This window comes from Equus przewalskii, chromosome 21 (assembly GCF_037783145.1).
Source record: "Equus przewalskii isolate Varuska chromosome 21, EquPr2, whole genome shotgun sequence".
In the NCBI taxonomy this organism is placed as follows: Eukaryota; Metazoa; Chordata; class Mammalia; order Perissodactyla; family Equidae; genus Equus; species Equus przewalskii.
The window spans coordinates 18,656,674-18,674,326 of record NC_091851.1 but is presented as its reverse complement, the minus strand read 5'-3'; the positions used below and the strand labels follow the sequence as shown (position 1 = coordinate 18,674,326).

The window sequence follows — 17,653 nt, the reverse complement described above, 5'->3', positions numbered from 1 at the left end:
GTAACCAGGCTGCTGTCACGTGGCAGACACCATGCTGGACACTGGGTGGCAGAGAAAGGAGGGATAGCAGGGAGGCTGATGCCACCATATAGGTGTGGCATGAGGAAGTCTTGAGCCATGCCAAGGAGATTAGGGCCTGTTTGGAGAGATGTCTGGGAGGGGGCAGAGAACTCATGGCCTTGGTGCCCACTGACTGTGAATGACATAGGGGCTGGATGTCTCGGGGTCCTAGATGAGAAGGTGCTTTGGAGAAGAAGCAGAACATGGGAGAAATGCTGAGATGGATAACCTCCACTCACACCCCTCTCTCCAGCCCAGGAAATCAAAGCTGTTATAGTCATAGCTTAGAAACAACTCTTCTAAGGCCCTCAGCTTTTCCCTCACATCTTCCATCTTTTACTTGGATCTTTGGGAACTTACCATGGAGAGATGAAATGAAAGCAAGGTGGTTTGTAAGGATGACTTGGCAGCTGACCAAAAGCAAAATCTTGGGTTTGGGCTTCTTCTTTGAAGGAAAGGGGCAGAGGGCTCTGGAAGGACAGACCAGGAGCTCCTCACCTGGGAGTATTGGATAGCAGGCTCTGTGTCCATGACTGGCTGCCGTCTCACACTGTGGGATGGGGTAACCGTGTAGAGTACATCTGATTCTAGGCTTGCTCAGTTTTCAAGGATGACTGGGAATAGGAAACGGTTAAACTTAAGCTGGGGCTGGGGTGGTAGGGTGCTACTTGACAGGTGTCACATTCTGTGCCTGATACTGATCTAAAGCCGAAAGAAGGCCAGCTGGACTTGCTGGCAAGTACTGGTGATGAGGAATTGTGGGATAGGATGCCTAGAAGAAGATGGGGCAGGCTCTCCCCATTTCAGAGTTTGGCAGGCCTCAGAAGGTCTGCAAGAGGATTTCAGAGATTCCAGAGCTCTAAGGAAAAGAATGTGGAAGGGCAGGAATTGTGAGATTGTCTGTGAGTTTCCTCTACCAGCTCATCAGATGCTCAAATATAGGAAGGCTTCAAATTGCTGGAGCAGTGAGACCTGGAGACCCTGCTTGCCCTTGGGTTCTTTGTAATCCAGCGGCAGGGCTTCTATTTAAGATGGAAACCTAAGCACCTGTGTTTATCTCTGCTCCTTTATGAGAATAAAGAAAAAGGAAAGGTTCATCTCACAACTGAGAAGTTAACCCCTGGGCCGATAAACCTGGACTCTAGCCCCTAAAGAGGCATCTTGAAGGAACTCTACAAGAGGTCATGAATGGTTTGAGGAGATCTGGACCTACCCCTCTTTCATGAAGATGGTGCAGGGTGATTATCACTTTCAGAGTCAGGATGCTGAATGGGAGAGAATGCTGATGGAGAAGCCATATTTCTGACAGATACCCTGTTTGTGGGGACTGGCCAGTCAACCTCCAGTTCCCTCCCACCCCACCAAGCCTGGGCAATCTTTTTCGTTCATTCAACACAAGTTAACTAATCACCAGCTATATTCCAGGAACTGTTCCTGGCACTGGGGATAAGATGATGAATAAAGCAAAGTCCCTGCCATCCTGGGGCTTACAGTCAATGGCAGAAAGTGCTACCCAGAAGAGTTAGGGGGAGAGCTTTGCCATTGCTACGGACAAAAGTTTTCTCTGGGTTTGATATCTGGGTCCTGGAGACTCTTTTCATTTAAATCTTCAAAGAAAATACAAATTCAATGGCGCTCTTTTCCAAAACTTCCCCAGTTCAGAATAGCATGGGAGCCTATAAGAGTGCAAATGCATGCATGTCATTGGAAGACTTGGCTGAAGCTGCCACTTCTTGGGATCGGTCCTATGAACAACATGGACATCCATTCTATTTGTCAGCTCCAAATGGATCTCTAGCACTGGGCTGTCCTTTAAGCTTACCATGGCTTGGCCCTACTCCTGGCTACACGCTGACCCGTAATGCTGACTGGTCCACAACCTAAGCCTTCCTGATCCTCCTAATTGTGTCATTCACCCCAGGTACATACTGTGGTCAGCAGGGGCACTGGGTGAAGAGCTGAGGGCTCAGTGCCACCCTCTCCCACCCTCACAACAGCAGAGTTTGGTGCTCAGGACTGGCCACCTCTCAGTGGTGATGGGTTAGGGAGTATCTGGGGAAAGGATGTTGTTTCTGCAGGAAGGAAATACTGAGTAACGCATCCTCCCAGCCCATCCCTGTGTCAACAGAGGCTGCAGGGGCTTGAGGCCAGTTATGATTTGACTATTTATGCTAATACTTGCCTAAAATTAATGAAGTTGGAAATTAGCGACATCTCCCATCACAGTGGACATGGTAGAGGGTGGGGGTGGGCGGCAATGGAATGATATTCCTATTCGGAGCCTGGCAAGCAGCCCACTGCTCTGGGGACGCTTGGGGTGGCTGTTTGCTTTGCAGCTGTGTTTGCTTCTGCTCTTAAGAGATATTCTTTTGTTTCTTTTAATTTTCTTCGGGAGAGGAAATAAGCTGGGAAGCAGGGTATTGGACAAAGTTGGAAGATTCACGAGGGTGGAAAATTCTCAGTGGGGCAGAGACTAATTACAGTAGGTTAAAAGCTGTAATCAACAACCCCCAAATTTCAGTGGCTTAGCACAGTGAAACTTTATTTCTCTTTTACTCTCTGTGCAATGTGAACGTACTTGGCTGGGCAGCTCTCATGGACAGATCACCATGGGGAGACTCAGGGATCCAGGCTCCTTCCAATGTGTAGCTCCAATGTTTCCTAGAGCCTGGGAATTCTCCAAGGTCCTGGAGATCTCTTCTAGATTGTCTACATCCAGCTGCCCAAAGAACAAAGAGGGAGTATGGGGGCTAACGTGGACATTTTAGGTCTTGTGTCCAAGCCCATGGCCCCACTTAGATTCAAGGGAGAAATGTGGTTCAGCCAAATGACCAGGAAAAGGAAATGGATTTAATGACCATCCAGACTGTCTATGCTACAGGACAGCAAGAGCCCCAGAAAGACTCGATTTGGGTATTATCTAGGCAATGCCCGATGGATGAATTGTGAAAAGAGCAGATAGATTGGCTGCTCTGAACCCCCAGCTAACACTCTTTGAGGCCCACTGGACACTTTTGTGACTTTTTATCTGGCTATTCCTTCTAGACCAGGCCCAACACGCACATTTCCACACGGCTTACTAAAAAAGGGTTAGAGTTGGCAATGCCATTTTGGAATGAGTTGATGATAGTGACAATTCCAACTCATTCTGCCCTGGGAATGCAAAAGGAAAATTAAGGTGGGCAGCGGGGACTCAGCTAGCATTACTTTAACCTTCATGGAGAGTAAGCAATCTGTCTCTAGTAGAATGTCTCACCTTCTTTTATCAGTGCCTGGAATTCCACCCTTATAGTCTGGTCTTCCAACTCCAAGAACCAGTGTTTCTCATTACATCACAAATTCTTTTTACTTCCTAGTAGAAGTGACATACAAGGTTACTATCTCCAGCCCTGAGATCTGATTACCCATTGTGGGTCATGGGAGGAGTGGGGAAGACGTTCCATAGGGATATTCTATGGTCATGAAAAGGAAGATGAGAAAGTTCCGGGGATAAACTTTGCTACCCTGACAAATTCTCACTCCTAAATGGAGCAATAACGTGCTAATAAGGGATATTTCCTAACAACGAATTAAAACAGGCCAGTCAACTCAGAAGAAGTGGCCTATGATCAATTTGAGAGGCCAGGCAGGGCTGCATGACTCCAATCCCAGTTAGGGAGGCAGAGACAATTTCTGCTGGGATGTCAACCTTCCAGCTCACAAATAAGATGGCCCAACGCCATTTTCCATTTCCTTTCTCCTGGGCCAAGATTCAATCTCTGGAGAAGACAGTGAAGAAAGGGGGATTTCCCTTGATAATGAACCCTGGAGGAATGGAAAGATGGAGGAAGCAAAAAATCCCAAGTATCAGGAAAAAAATTAGGAAGCAAGACTGGCTTCCCCTACTTTAGTGTTCTCATGCCTTCTCCCTTCCTCTCTTCTCTGCAGACTAGTCACGTACTTTCTCTGATCCTCCGTTTCTCCGTAAGTGTAAAATAGTGCTAATAACTCTGTCCCACATGGGGACGGTTTGCAAAAATCCCATTTACCTCCTTCTCTGGGTCCCCATTGTCTTTGATTTATTCCTTTGTAGAGTAGTGTTTTGTAGTTTCATTATTTACCTGTGGTATCTGGAGATAGTGACCTTCTTGAGCTTTTCAGTGACTGTGACATATTTGTCTTTTTGCTCAGAGGCTAGTGCTGGCCTTCTTGAAGTTGCTCAGTGGAAGTTTGTGAGACAATAGATGAAAGCATGAATCAACAAATGCATGAATGAATGAATGGATGAAAGCATGAAGGACCGTGCGCCTCCGAGTGTTCCTGAGGGTTAGAGTATGTCTCTGTCTCAGAATGCCAGCTTTTTGTGAGAGATGGCTAGGGAGGGCTTTCACACATTCCAGGGAGGCTGGTCTGTCCCGGGTGGCAGTGGGCACCTTTCTCCTAGGAGGAGTGCTTCTGAGAGGCACCGCCAGGGAGCTGGATGAGAGTGGTACATGCGCCTGCTCCCAGTGAGGGAAAAGGAGGGCCCATGATTGGGATGTGCCCAATAGGTACCTATAATTCTTGGCTTGGGCTGTTGTCTAGGGCCTCAGGCCTTTGAAGGAAGGTGGTCATTGGACACTGCAGGACCCAGAGACTGCTCTGATCTGGGAAGAAGGCTTCTCTGGGTCTGTAGCTGTATAGCATTGTTGACTCGTTCAACTAATATCCATTTGAAATCATCTGGTTCCACCAACTGGCCACCTTCAGAGTACCAGAGATTATGTGAGTAAAGGTTACAACCCGATTTTTTCCATCCTTCCTTTTCAAAATCAGAGGCTAAATGTTGGTGTTTTATAATGGCCTCTTGGAATCCCTCCAGAGGTCTATTCTCTGGTGGTTTGGTTAGGATCATAACTTTGTGTACTGGGTTGAATGGTGGCCCCCAAAAGATAGGTCCACACCCTAACTCCTAGAACCGGTGAATGTTACATTATTTAGAAAAAGAGTCTCTGCAGATGTAATTAAGTTGAGGATCTTGAGATGAGGAGATTATCCAGGTGGACCCTGAATGCAATAACAAGTATCCTTAGAAGAGTGAGCCAGAGGGAGATGAGACACAGACATGCAGAGGAGAAAGCAATGTGAAGACAGAGGCAGAGGCTGGATAAGGTGACTACAAGCCAAGGATTGCCAGCAGCCACCAGAAGCTGGAAGAGGCAAGGAATGGATCCCCCTCCCCAGAGCCTTTGGAGGGAGTGTGTCCCTGCCAATGCCTTGAATTTTGTACTTGTGGCCTCAGAACTGTGAGAGAATGGATTTCTGTTGTTTTGAGCTATGGTATTGTATTAATTTGTTACAGAACCCACAGGAAACTAACACACCTTCACTGAGATCGCTTGGTGAAATATCTGCCAAAGCATTTCTTTTAGAGAATCACAAATGATGTCAGGAAGTTGTTCTGGTGTATGGATCAAATATAATGGAGAAGGGGAAAGGATATGCAGAGCAGACACAACTTCATTATGAATAGAAAAGTCCTCTGGAACCTCAAGAAAATAGTCCCTCTGGTGTACATTTAATATTACAATCCCATTTGCGAAGTCAGTCTTTTCTTTTGAAATTGGTAGGGGTGGTATCACAGAGCAGGAAGGAAAGTTTTTCAGTCAAGGGCTCAAGGGTTAAAGTGATGGGCTGGGAGAGAGGGAAATTCTGTGTGCCATTTGAAATATCTGTCACCTGTGTGGTATGTTTACTCCGAGGAAGAAGTTGAACACAGTGGGGGTTATTGTAGAAATACCAGCACCCATATCTACGAGGAATTGATGAAGATGACAATTTATATTCATAGTTAATTTACCTTGGAGGTGTACAGGTAAGGCAGGATATTGAATGCTTTTTCCTTCCTTGGAGTGCCCTCATTGACCTAAATTGAGGGGCTTTTCTTCGTCTTGGTTTTTCTTTTGTCAGATAGGATGATCTTTTACCAGTGTGCCTTCTGTTTACAATATCTATGTGTGTCCTTGTTAATAAAGGTGGTCAGTTGGGAAGGGAGCCATCTAGCTGTTTGATCTGCAGGGCTGTACCAGTCAGGTTGTCCAGAGAAACAGAACCAATAGGAGATATGTGTATGTGTGAGTATATATATGTACATATATATATATATGTATGTATGTATATTTTTAAGTTTTATTTTAAGGAATTGGGTGACTCAGTTCCGGGGGTTGGCAAGTCCAAAATCTGTAGTGCAGGCTGAAAATTCAGGTAGAGTTGACATTGCAGTCTTGAGTCTGAAATCTGTAGGGCAGGCCAGCAGCCTGGAAACTCAGGTAGGATTTCTATCGTACAGTCTTGAGGCAGAATTCCTTCTTCAAGAAACCTCAGTTGTGCTTCTGAGGCCTTCAACTGCTTGGATGAGGCCCATCCACGTTATCGAGGGCAATCTTTGTTTATGGTTGACTGATTACAGATGTTAATCACATCTACGAAATACCTTCACAGCAATATCCTGGTTAGGGTTTGACCAAACAACAGGGCACCATAGCTTAGCTCTTCTTCTTTTGTATCATTGCATTATGGTCCAATAGATTTTTATTAGAAATGTTTCATGTATGGCTTTTAGGAGATTTTTGCCCCACTTTTTGGGCCTGTTTCTGATCTTCAGTTTTATTGTGGAAAGAGAGATACAGGTCAATCCAATCAGCTTTTGTCATCCAAGATTTAGCATCTGAGGTTCTGACCAGCATGTGTAAAATTGATATAAGGTTAGGTAACCCTGGGTCACATGTCCTCCAAAAGGATTCTAAACTCCTCCATGAACAGTTGCTGGTTTTGTCAGGGTTTAGGGAAATCCTTAATTACAGTTATTAGCTCAGCTCTGGTCCAAGGTTTTTTGTTTTTGAGGAAGATTAGCCCTGAGCTAACTACTGCCAATCCTCCTCTTCTTGCTGAGGAAGACTGGCCCTGAGCTAACATTCGTGCTCATCTTCCTCTAGTTTATACATGGGATGCCTACCACAGCATGGCTTTTGCCAAGAAGTGCCATGTCCACACCTGGGATCCGAACTGGTGAACTGCGGGCTGCTGAGAAGCGGAATGTGTGAACTTAACTCCTGCACTACTGGGCCAGCCCCCAAGGTTTAAATTCTGCAGTTGTCTGCATCTCTGCCTTGTGGGAGCGATGTATCTTTAGAGGCAACTGGCACTTAAGGATCTTAGGAGTTGCTGGGAAAGGCGAGGGGACTGGGCAGGGGAAGAGGAGGGAGGAGTCAATGAAGGGGTGGAGGGGGAGGAGTTGGAAGGAGGAGGGGGAAGAGGCAGGACTGGATCTAGGGAAGTAACTGGAGGACAAGGAAGGAAAGGATTTACTAGGAAAATGAGTCTAGACTGCATACGGATCAAAACAACTCATTCTCTTTGTTTTCTAAAGCACCTCTCAAATGAACAATTTTGTTCAAGTCACATGCTCCCCAGAGTGGCCATTGAAGGTCCAAATGACCGTTGGTGAAGTTGGGCTGTTTAGAGAGAGAATTAGGATTCCAATGAGAATGTATATAAGAAGCAGGAGTTTTTCCTGGACGAGGAGAGGACTTATATGTGGATGTCCCCGTGAGAGCTGGCAACGGTCAGCAGAAATGTGACGCTTGGGCACCTTGTGTCTTGGGCCCTCGGCCTGACAGTTGGCTGTCTCCAAAAGCAGACCTGACAATTTGCTCCCTATAAAAACCAGAGAGAAGGCTGTCTCTGGACAGAGTCTTGGGATGGAAGAAGAACATTATCCAGCTTTATTGGTGACGCACAGCAAAGTTTGTCTGAATGGATCCTGGTCCAGTGAGAACCAGAGACTCGCTGTTCTACGAGGCTGGCTTCGTCTACAGGCCTACAGGGCCTATGCCTGTGTTCTACTCTGTGACTCTCCTTCTCGTGACAAACAACAGTTTTGACAGCACGACACAAAATGGAAGCACAAAGTCAGCCAAAGAGATGAAAAGGAATGGCCTAACTCCACGAAGGATGCAAACAAATGGGAACCAACAACAAAGCCTGGGCACTAAACTGCTAATAAGTAGCTAAGAACTCAATGCAGAGGGAAGGAAGTTCAGACCCAGTGCTGACTTACACGTTGGCGTGGATTGACGAGCCATGAGCAGCAAGGCACAGGGGCTCATGTAGCATCTACAGATGACGCACCTGGCCAAAGGCTGGGGTCTGTAGCGATGGATAAGATAAGATACAGTGCAGACTGTATCTTAGTGGGACATCCAGGAAAGCTGTGAAAATAAATGGAGACCACCCAAATAAGAACAAACAGAAGCTATTTATTTAGAGCCTGCTATAGCACGGGAGTCGGCCACCATCGCTTATGTTTGGCAGGGAGGGACTCAAAGCAGGCAGGGGGAGTGGGAAAACTTTACGGTGAAAAAAGGAAGGGAGGCTCCAGGTGTGCTGTGATTGGAGGTTCTTTGCCTGGGATGTGGGAGGGGGCCTGACTAGAAGGGGGGCATCTTCTGTGATTGGTTGGAAGCATATTTGGCTTTCTCTGGTTAGTCCTGAGTTGGAAGGAGGTACAAAAAATAAAGAAGCTGGAAGTCATTGACCAGTTCCTGACCATTCTGGGCTGATTGCTGCAGGCTTGTGGCTTCCTTGGTTGGTTCCTACAGATTGTGGGTCAGAGTTCTATTGTCAGATATGGTCTGGCCATTGTCCGTTTGTATATTCAGTCTCCGAGAGGATATTGGTGACTTGCTCCAGAAAGTTTACTGTCTGGGTAAAGACATAAGATGTGCATTCAAGGACAAGAGTGGTTATGCCTGGGATTAGGGGGTCCATCTGAGGCCAGGCTGAGGGGTAAGGCTATTGGTAGAGTGAGGGTCAGGCTGTGGTTGGAGTGAGCATTGGGCTGTACTCGGGTGAGGGGTTGGGCTGTGGGCAGGTGACTGGTCAGAGCAGGACAAGGAGGTTGGCCAGAGGCTTCTTTGTGAGGGTAGGTTACCAACATAGGGCTGACTCAGTGATGCTGGCCCCATCTCTGACCAGCTCTGATTTAAGCTCGTCCTACTTTCCTAACATCTCCTTTGACACTAACAGACCTTCCCCAGCTGCACCTGGTACCTTTGGGGGAGTACTTTTAGGTACATTCTAAGGTTGGGGAGGAGGTGGTATGGCTTTGATAATAGGGGCCTCGGGTAAAATTACAGCCTGAAGTCTCTCCCTGCTGCATGAGAAAAGCGTCATCACGCCTGCTCACAAAGATGCTTTGATAGTCACATCCTTTGAGGAGCCAGAACTACCCCTGTGCCATTGTCTTAAGAATCAATATGCTGTGACACTACAGATCTCCCGGGTTGGTAGGGGTGAGGAGATGGCAGGAATGATAGGGACTTTGTTCCTTTCATTGTGCTGTTCCATGAATTTCCTTCTCCTTAAAAGACTGGCTCGGGAGTAATTATAATCTGTAATCTTTAGTTATTGCTTATCTAGGATGGTTGAATGGGGGCCACAAGATTCTGCCAATAAAACCTCACCCACTGTCTTGCCACCATGCCTGAAAGGCCACATTATTGCTCCATATAACTCTTTGGGGTTGAGCATTGCCTTCCATTTCTTCATTCATTCATTCCACAGAAATGTATTACAAGTCTACACTATGTGTCAAGCACTTTGCTGCTCACTGGGGATAAAATGTGGCATAAGACATAGCCTTGACTTTCATGGATCTCAGAGTCTATCATGGGAGACAGATGTTTAAAAACAGAAGTGCAGCGAATCTAGTGCAATGAACGCAAACACCGTGACAGGATCATGGAGGGCGCCAGGCAACTCAGGCGGAGTGGTGAGGGCAGGCCTCCGGGAGAGGGTGGCATTTCAATAGAGGTTGGAGGTTTAGAAATACCAGGTTTGTGAAGAGCAGGCACACATACCTCAGGCCAAATAAAAACATGTAGGAAAGTCTTAGATCAGGAAAATCTCGGCACTCCTGGCCCCAAATGAAGGCTGGTGAGTTTTGAGCCTAGAGAATATGGACTGAGGGTGTGAATTACAGCTATAGGAAGCTGGGGGCCGCACAGAGATGCAGAAAGGTGTCTGTGTTTGATTTCAAACATTCCACACAGTGGAATATTTTCAAGTAAAGTTTTTATTAGAGTATAACATATACAGAGAAAAATGCACAAATCATAGGCAAGCAGCTTGCTGAATTTTCGTAGAGTAAATACACCTGTGTAACCATCACCCAAACCAAGAAACAGAATGTTACCCCACTCTTGTCCCAGTGGAGACTCCCAGTGTGCATCTGGACCTTCTCAACTACCTGGTGGTGGTGTGGCCTCTTGCTTAGGAGCTCCTGCAGGATGGTCACCTTTCCTTCAGGTCCTCACCTGGGCTGATGACTTGGTTCATAGTTGCCTCTCCCACTAGACTTGAGGCTCCCTGAGGGCAGGAACGTGTCTGTTCTGCTCATCCTTGGGTCCCCACTGTGGGCTTGGGTCACTCATCACTGACCTACTGACCATCCAAGGTAGAGGCCACTCCTCTGACTATGAGCTCGCCACTCCACCTGTGGCCTGGTTGCAAGAGTTTTCAAGTGTCCAACAAATACATACTAAAGAAATGTATATTAGCTGGTTCTCATTTTAATTCCATGCAGCGCTTAAGCCAGCGAGTGACCCCCTCTCAGTACACCTGCATCTAAATCATCAAGGCTGAAACGGAATGGGAGCAGGGGCTTATTGTGGCCACCAGCAGTCAATTTCTTGAAGAGCAAAGTTAAAGTAGACGTGGGCCTGTAATTACAATTTCTTCTAGAGTCTCTTTGAGTGTGGAGAAGCTGGCTGAGCAGCATTCGGCAAAGGAGTGGCTCTTCCTCGTATGGCCGTACCTGGCTGTTCTTCTTTGCTTAGGTCTAGTTTTATTGTTTTTTAAATTACAGCTTTACTGACATAGTTCATATACCATACAATTCACTCATTTAATGAATACAATTCAATGGTTTTTAGTGGATTCATAGATATGTGCAACCATCACCAAAGTCATTTTTAGAACATTTTCATTATCCCCTTTTCCTCCAAAAAACCCTACCCATAAGCAGACACTCCCCATTCCCCCACACCCACCCTCCCTAGTCCTAGGCAATCACTAATCTACTTTCTATCTCTATAGATTTGCCTATTCTGGACATTCCATATAAATGCAATCATATAATCTATGGTCTTCTGTGACTGGCTTCTTTTACTTAGCATAACATTTTCAAGATTCATCCATGTTTTAGCATGTTTCAATACTTCGTTCCTTTTTACGGCTGAATATTATTCCATTCCATTTGAAGCAGCTGATTTAAAGTCTTTGTCTAGTTAGGTCATCATCTGGGTTTCTTGGGGACAGTTTCTACTTATTGCTTTTTTTCCCATGTGTGGGTCATACTTTCCTGTTTCTTTGCATGTCTCTTAATTTTTTGTTGAAATCTGTACATTTTAAAATAATGCAATATAGCAAGTCTAGAAATCAGATTCTTCCCCCCATCACTCCAGGGTTTGTTGTTGTTACTGTTTGTTGTAGATATTGTTTTTGTTTGTTTAATGGCTTTTCTGAACTAATTCTGTAAAGTCTGTGTTCTTTGTCTCGTGTGGCCACTGAAGTGTCTGCTTGGTTAGTTCAGTTGGCAGCTAGTGAATGAGCAGAGATTTCCTTTAGTGCCTGGAACCAGTAAGTCTCCCAGTCCTTGCCAAGGGGCTCTGTGTTCCTCTTAGGGCACATTCCCAACACTCAGCCAGGAAACTGACACACCTTCCCTAGCCTTCTCTTGCTTGTGTGCGTCCTTGAAGTCAGTCATGGGTGAGAGCTTAGGGCCTTCTCAGGCTTTTTCTGAGCCTGTGCACAGCCCTACGCATGCACCTGGTCTTCTAGATTCCCAGGATTTTCAAAGTCTCTATGGATATCACATTCCTCAGCTTTTCCTCTTAAGCTTTTTGGTTAGTCTAACGTTTGCTCCACCTGGTGTCACTTAGGTAGTGAAGTTAAACATTTGCCTTTAATTGTTTTTGATGTCCCCCAGGGCTTATCATACTGGGAAAGCACTGAGTCAGGTCAAATACAGATGGTCTTGCAAGTGGGATCTTTCAAGGAATCACCAGACAGGTCAGATAATGACAATTCTTTAGAATTGTAGTTTGGAAGGAGTTCCGTCCTGTTCTGCTTCTTGCGGCGGCTGCCAGGCTGCTACTTTTCACTGCAAGTGTAGGCTAGTTGTTTTTAAGACTAGTGTGGCGCTGGAGAGTGGGGGATGGAATGAGAGCAAGTTAAAATGCCACAAAGATGGCTGTTCTTAATGAGATTCAGTCATTTTCTTCTTTTTTTTGAATAAATGCTCTGTTAATAATAAACTGATTAACTTCCAGAGTTCTGAAAAAGCTGATCCTCTTGACTTTTGCTTTTATGAAGGACAGAATTTTCAGAGATCCTTACTCTGCCATTTTTGCTGATACCACCTCCTCATGATGTTGTTTAACATAGTCATCTGGATATTTTTAGATTTTTGTTTTATTTTATTTTTCTGTTTTTGTTTTCTTTGCTTTTCTTTAGCGAGGGCACGATGCAGGTTGTGTCGTATATTACCTATCACATCACATTAGGAATTCTATAACATGTAGTTGTCACATTTTGGGGATGTTAAGAATAAATTATTGGTTCAGGAGTTGTCAGCTTGGTCTCTCTGTTATAAAGCTTCCTCACAAACTCCACTTAATGGTTTGTGTAGCCATTTATTGCCTAGATTCATCATTTCTTCAGTGGTTGTGAAATTGTGAATTTCTAAATCTGTCATTAATTCTGCATTCATTAGCTGTGATTCAAGAACCTTTCCTCATCAATTATTTAGTTATTCTGAAATATAGTTATACAAGAAAAGAAGGATAGAAACTTAATGCTTAAAAATTTTTTTATTGTGATAAACACACAATGTAAACTTTACCTTCTTAACCATTTGCTAGTGCATAGTTCAGTAGTGTTAAGTATATTCACATTGAATCAGAAATCCAGGACTTTTTATCTTGCAAATCTGAAACTCTATACTCATTAAACAACAACTACACTTCCCTCCCGCCGCCAGCCGCTGGTAACCACCATTCTACTTTCTGTTTCTATGAATTTGACTAGTTTAGAAACTTCATATACACAGAATTATGTAGCATTTGTATTCTTATGACTGTCTCATTTCATTTAACATAGTGTCCTCAAGGTTCATCCATGTTGTAGCGTGTGACAGGATTTCCTTCTTTTTTAAAGGCTGAATAATATTCATTGTATGTATATACTACATTTGTTTATCAACTCATCTGTTGATGGATATTTGGGTAGCTTCTCACTCTTAGCTATTGTGAATAGTGCTGCTATGAACATGGGTGTGCAAATATTTCTTCACGATCTGCTTTCAGTTCTTTCGGATATGTGCCAGAAGTGGGATTGCTGGATCATATGGAAGTTCAATTTTCAATTTTTTGGGAAACCCCCATACTGTTTTTCATAGTAGTGGCACCATTTTACAATGCCACCAACGGTGCACAAGGGTTCCAATTTCTCCACATCCTCATAAACACTTGTTATTTTCTGGCTTTTCAAAATAGTAGCCATCCCCATTAGGATGATTATTTGTTATTTGTTCTATTTTTGTGAAGAAGAGTTAATTTTTATATATAGGGTTATATAAGGGTACAACTTCATCCTTTTGCATGTGGATACCCAGTTTTCCCAACACTATTTATTGAAGAGACTGTCCTTCCCCCATTGAGTGGTCTTGACACCCTTGTTGAAGATCACTTGGTCATATATGTGAGGGTTTATTTCTGGGCTCTCTATTCCATTTCATTGGTCTGTTTGTGTGTCTTTATGCAAAGCTTCATTCTTTTACTTTATCAGCTTTCAGAGTAATGAGATGATGTGCCATCCAATTCCATTAGTCCTTTTAAAAAAAATCCTTAAGTACCCATGGAATTTTATGTTTTTGGTGTGTTTCAATCCGCTGCAGTCATTGTCCTCCCCTTGGCCAGTTGTGAGGATCGTTTAAGTGGCTCCTGTGCCAGCTTAGTCCTATGGAGCTTTCAAGCACCACATATCCCAGGACCATCATGGACGTTTCCAGCCTTAGCCCTGGGCTCAGCTGTTTCTCCAAGGAATCTTGATTTGGTTTAATTTTAAAGATCACAGTATAGGTGCTAACTGCTTGTTCTGATTATCTTTTTCTGTGTAACAAACCACCCCAAGGCTGAAGCTTAAAATAATAACAATAATTTATTATTACTACCTTTTATAATGGTTCCAGCGGTTGACCAGGACTCTGGTAGTTCCCACTTAGGGGGCTGTCTCTCATGTGATTGCAGTTAGTTCCTGTGTCCGGGCGCTTGTCAAAGACTTGTTCACTTACATGTCCAATGTCTGGACTGGAATGACTTAAACTTCTGGGGGTCAGAATGGCTGAGGTTCCACAGGCATCTCTCTCTTTCCCACCCTCTCTGTGCTCTTTATACCTGGCCGCCTCAGCATATCTGGACTTCTTATATGGTCACTGAAGGATCCCAGAGCAGGTGTTCCAAGAGAAATGGGCAGAAGCTATACGGTATTTTCTAACTTAGCCTTGAAAGTCATGAAGCATCACCTCCATTGTACTCTATTCTTGGAGAGAGTCACACCCCCTACCCAGGTTCAAAGGGAGGGGACATAAACTCTGTGTCATGATGAAAGGAGTGTCAAGGAATTTGCACACTTTTTTTTTTTTTAGTTTCAGGTGTACAACATAGTAATTCGACGTTTATTTACCTTGTGGACATGTTTTTGTTTTTGTTTTTAAGTTAATTTTTATTGAGTTTATGGTAGTTTACAATCTTGTGAAATTTCATTTGTACATTATTGTTGCCACTCATGTTGTAGGTGCACCCCTTCACCCTTTGTGCCCCCCCCAACCCCCCTTTCCCCGGTAGCTGCTAATCTGTTCTTTTTGTCCACATGTTTAAATTCCTCATATGAGTGGAGTCATACAGAGATTGTCCTTCTCTATCTGGCTTATTTCACTTAACGTAATTTCCTCAAGACCTTGTGGACATGTTTTAAGACCACCATACTGCCTTTGCAGTAGACAGAGTTAGAAAATGCATATGTATGCATTAGAAAGAGAAAATTAATCATAAGTTTAATGTAGCACTTCCAATTCAATTTAGAGATTACAAGGTTTTTACTTAACTTTATGTGATTTTATATTTGTGCGTCTTTTATCATATGCTGAAAATCAGTTTGATTCCTTATAACCTTATAATTACTCATTTGCTTTATTGTAATATATATATATGTATGTGTGAGTAAATTACATAACCACAGTACCAACTACATTAGGCAGAATAATGACCCTCCAAAGACGTCCATGTCCTAATCCTGAGAACCTGTGAATTTTTATGTTTTATGGCAAAGGGAAATTAAAGTTTTAGAAAGAGTTAAGTTTACTAATCCACTGACCTTAAACCAAGGAGAGCATCCTGGGTTATCCAGATGGGCCCAATGTAATCACAAGAGTCCTTAAATGGTGAGGAGGGAGGCAGAAGAGTCACAGCCAGAGAGACAGCATCATGAGAAAGACTAGACTGGCCACTGCTGGCTGTGAAGATGGAAGGGACCCATGAGTCAAGGAATGTGGGCAACTTCTAGAAGCTGGATATTTCAAGAAACTAGATTCTCCCTAGAACTTCTAGAAGGGAATGAAACTCTGCCAAAGCCTTGGTTTTAAATCCAATGAGGCCCATTTTGGACTTCTGACCTCCGGAACTGTAAGATAATAAATTTGCATTGTTTTAAGCCACTAAATTTGCAGTAATTCGTTAGAGCAGCAATAGGAAGCTAATACAGATTTTGGTGCCTGGAGGCAAGGTGCTGCTGAAACAAATACAGCAGGCTGGAAGAATTTTTAGGAGCATGATAGAAAAAAACCTAGATTGCTGAATAGATTGTTAGAAATATGGATGTTAATGACTCTTTTTGTGATGACTCAGAAGGAAGTGAGAAGCATGGTGGAGGAAACCTCAGTTGCCTTAGAGGATACTTAAATCATCCTGAACAGACTATTGACAGAAATCTGGACATTAGAAGTACTGCTGGGGAGGGCTCAGATGGAAATGAGAAACATGTTATTGGAAACTGGTGGAAAGATTAGCTGAAAGCTTACTGAATTGTGTTCTGCAGTTATGTGGAAAGAAAAACTTGTAAATGATGAATTTGATATTTAGCTTAGATTTCCAAGCAAGTTGTTAACTGTGTGGCCTGTTTTCTTCTTGCTTCTTATAATAAAATGTGAGAGAAAGAGATTGGTTGAGGAAAGAATTGTTAAGTAAAAAGGAACCAGAATTTGATGATTTGTGAAATTCTTAGCTTATCCAGATTGCAAAAGAAGCTAAAATTAGGAGATTCAATGTCAGGAAAGCATGCTCTGGAGAGAAATCTAAAAGTGTGGATGGATAACCTTTCATTAGTGCCTTGGAAGGATCAAAGTTCAGAGTATTTAGTCTTATAAAGGGCTCTATAAAGGTGTGTGACTCACGGATCCCTCAGCTTTCTCAGCAGAAGCCACATGAGATGGGATTATCTAGAAAATTTCTGTAGGGGAGCCTCTTGTCTAATGGAGTGAATCCCTGAGATATACACAGGAGATCCACAGGGCTCTTGGGAACTTTATGCCAGCAGAAACACTGCCAGCTTGGACCAAAAGGTACAGAGAGAGGACAAAATGAAAGAAAGCTGCTGGACCCCTAAAATTCTATAGGCAAGAAACAAGCTGATAAAACTACTCAGATGCAAATGTGTGCTACACTTCATAAAAGAAAGAGAGGATGCCTGTAAGGATGGAGACTTGAGCCAGAGAGGGTTATTCCCAGACTATGGAACCAAATGGAATTTTCCTGGCTGAAAGTTTTTACTTCCATTTTCTTCTTTAAACCAAATGTCTATAATTAGTATCCTATGCCTATCCCACCATTGTACTTTGGGAGCAGATAACTTGTTTCTTGAGTTTCACAGGTTCACAGATGGAGGATAATTGTGTCTCAGATGCATTATTGCCAGAGCCTTACCCAAATCTGATTTAGAAGATGAGATTTGGAATTTTTGGACTAATGAGACTGAGATGAAATTTTGGACTTGATGCTATAATGAGTTGAGACTTTTGGGACCTTGGGATGGAATGAATGCATTTTGCGTGTGAGACAGATGTGACTATTTGGGGGCCAGTGTGCAGACTGTGGTAGGCAGGACAATGGCCCTCCAAAGATGTCCATGTCTTGTCCCTAGAACCTGTAAATATATTACATGGCAAAAGAAAATCAAGTCTGCAGAGGAGAATTAAATTTGCTAATCAGCTGACCTTAAAACAAGGAGAGTATCCTGGATTATCCAAGTGGGACTGATGCAGTCCCAAGCATCCTTTAACCGGGATGAGGAAGGCAGAAGAGTCAGAGCAAGAGAGACGGCAGAAAAACTAGGCTACTTATTGCTGGCTTTGAAGATGGAAGGGGCCCACAAGCCAAGAAATATGGGCAGCCCCTAGACGCTGGAAAAGATAAGAAAATAAATTCTTTCTTAGAGCCTTCAGAAATGAACACAACCCTGC

General features: G+C 43.7%; 1 long non-coding RNA gene across 1 annotated transcript; it reads right to left on the bottom strand.

The window, feature by feature from the left end:
- Positions 1 to 2,575: 2,575 nt before the first annotated feature.
- On the bottom strand, positions 2,576 to 10,492 carry LOC139078287 (uncharacterized). Its single transcript, XR_011531205.1, has 3 exons — positions 10,328 to 10,492; positions 8,138 to 8,288; positions 2,576 to 2,779 (listed from the first exon to the last, which is right to left on the bottom strand). It is a non-coding gene; the product is annotated as an uncharacterized lncRNA (long non-coding RNA).
- Between the last annotated feature and the right edge of the window lie 7,161 nt (positions 10,493 to 17,653).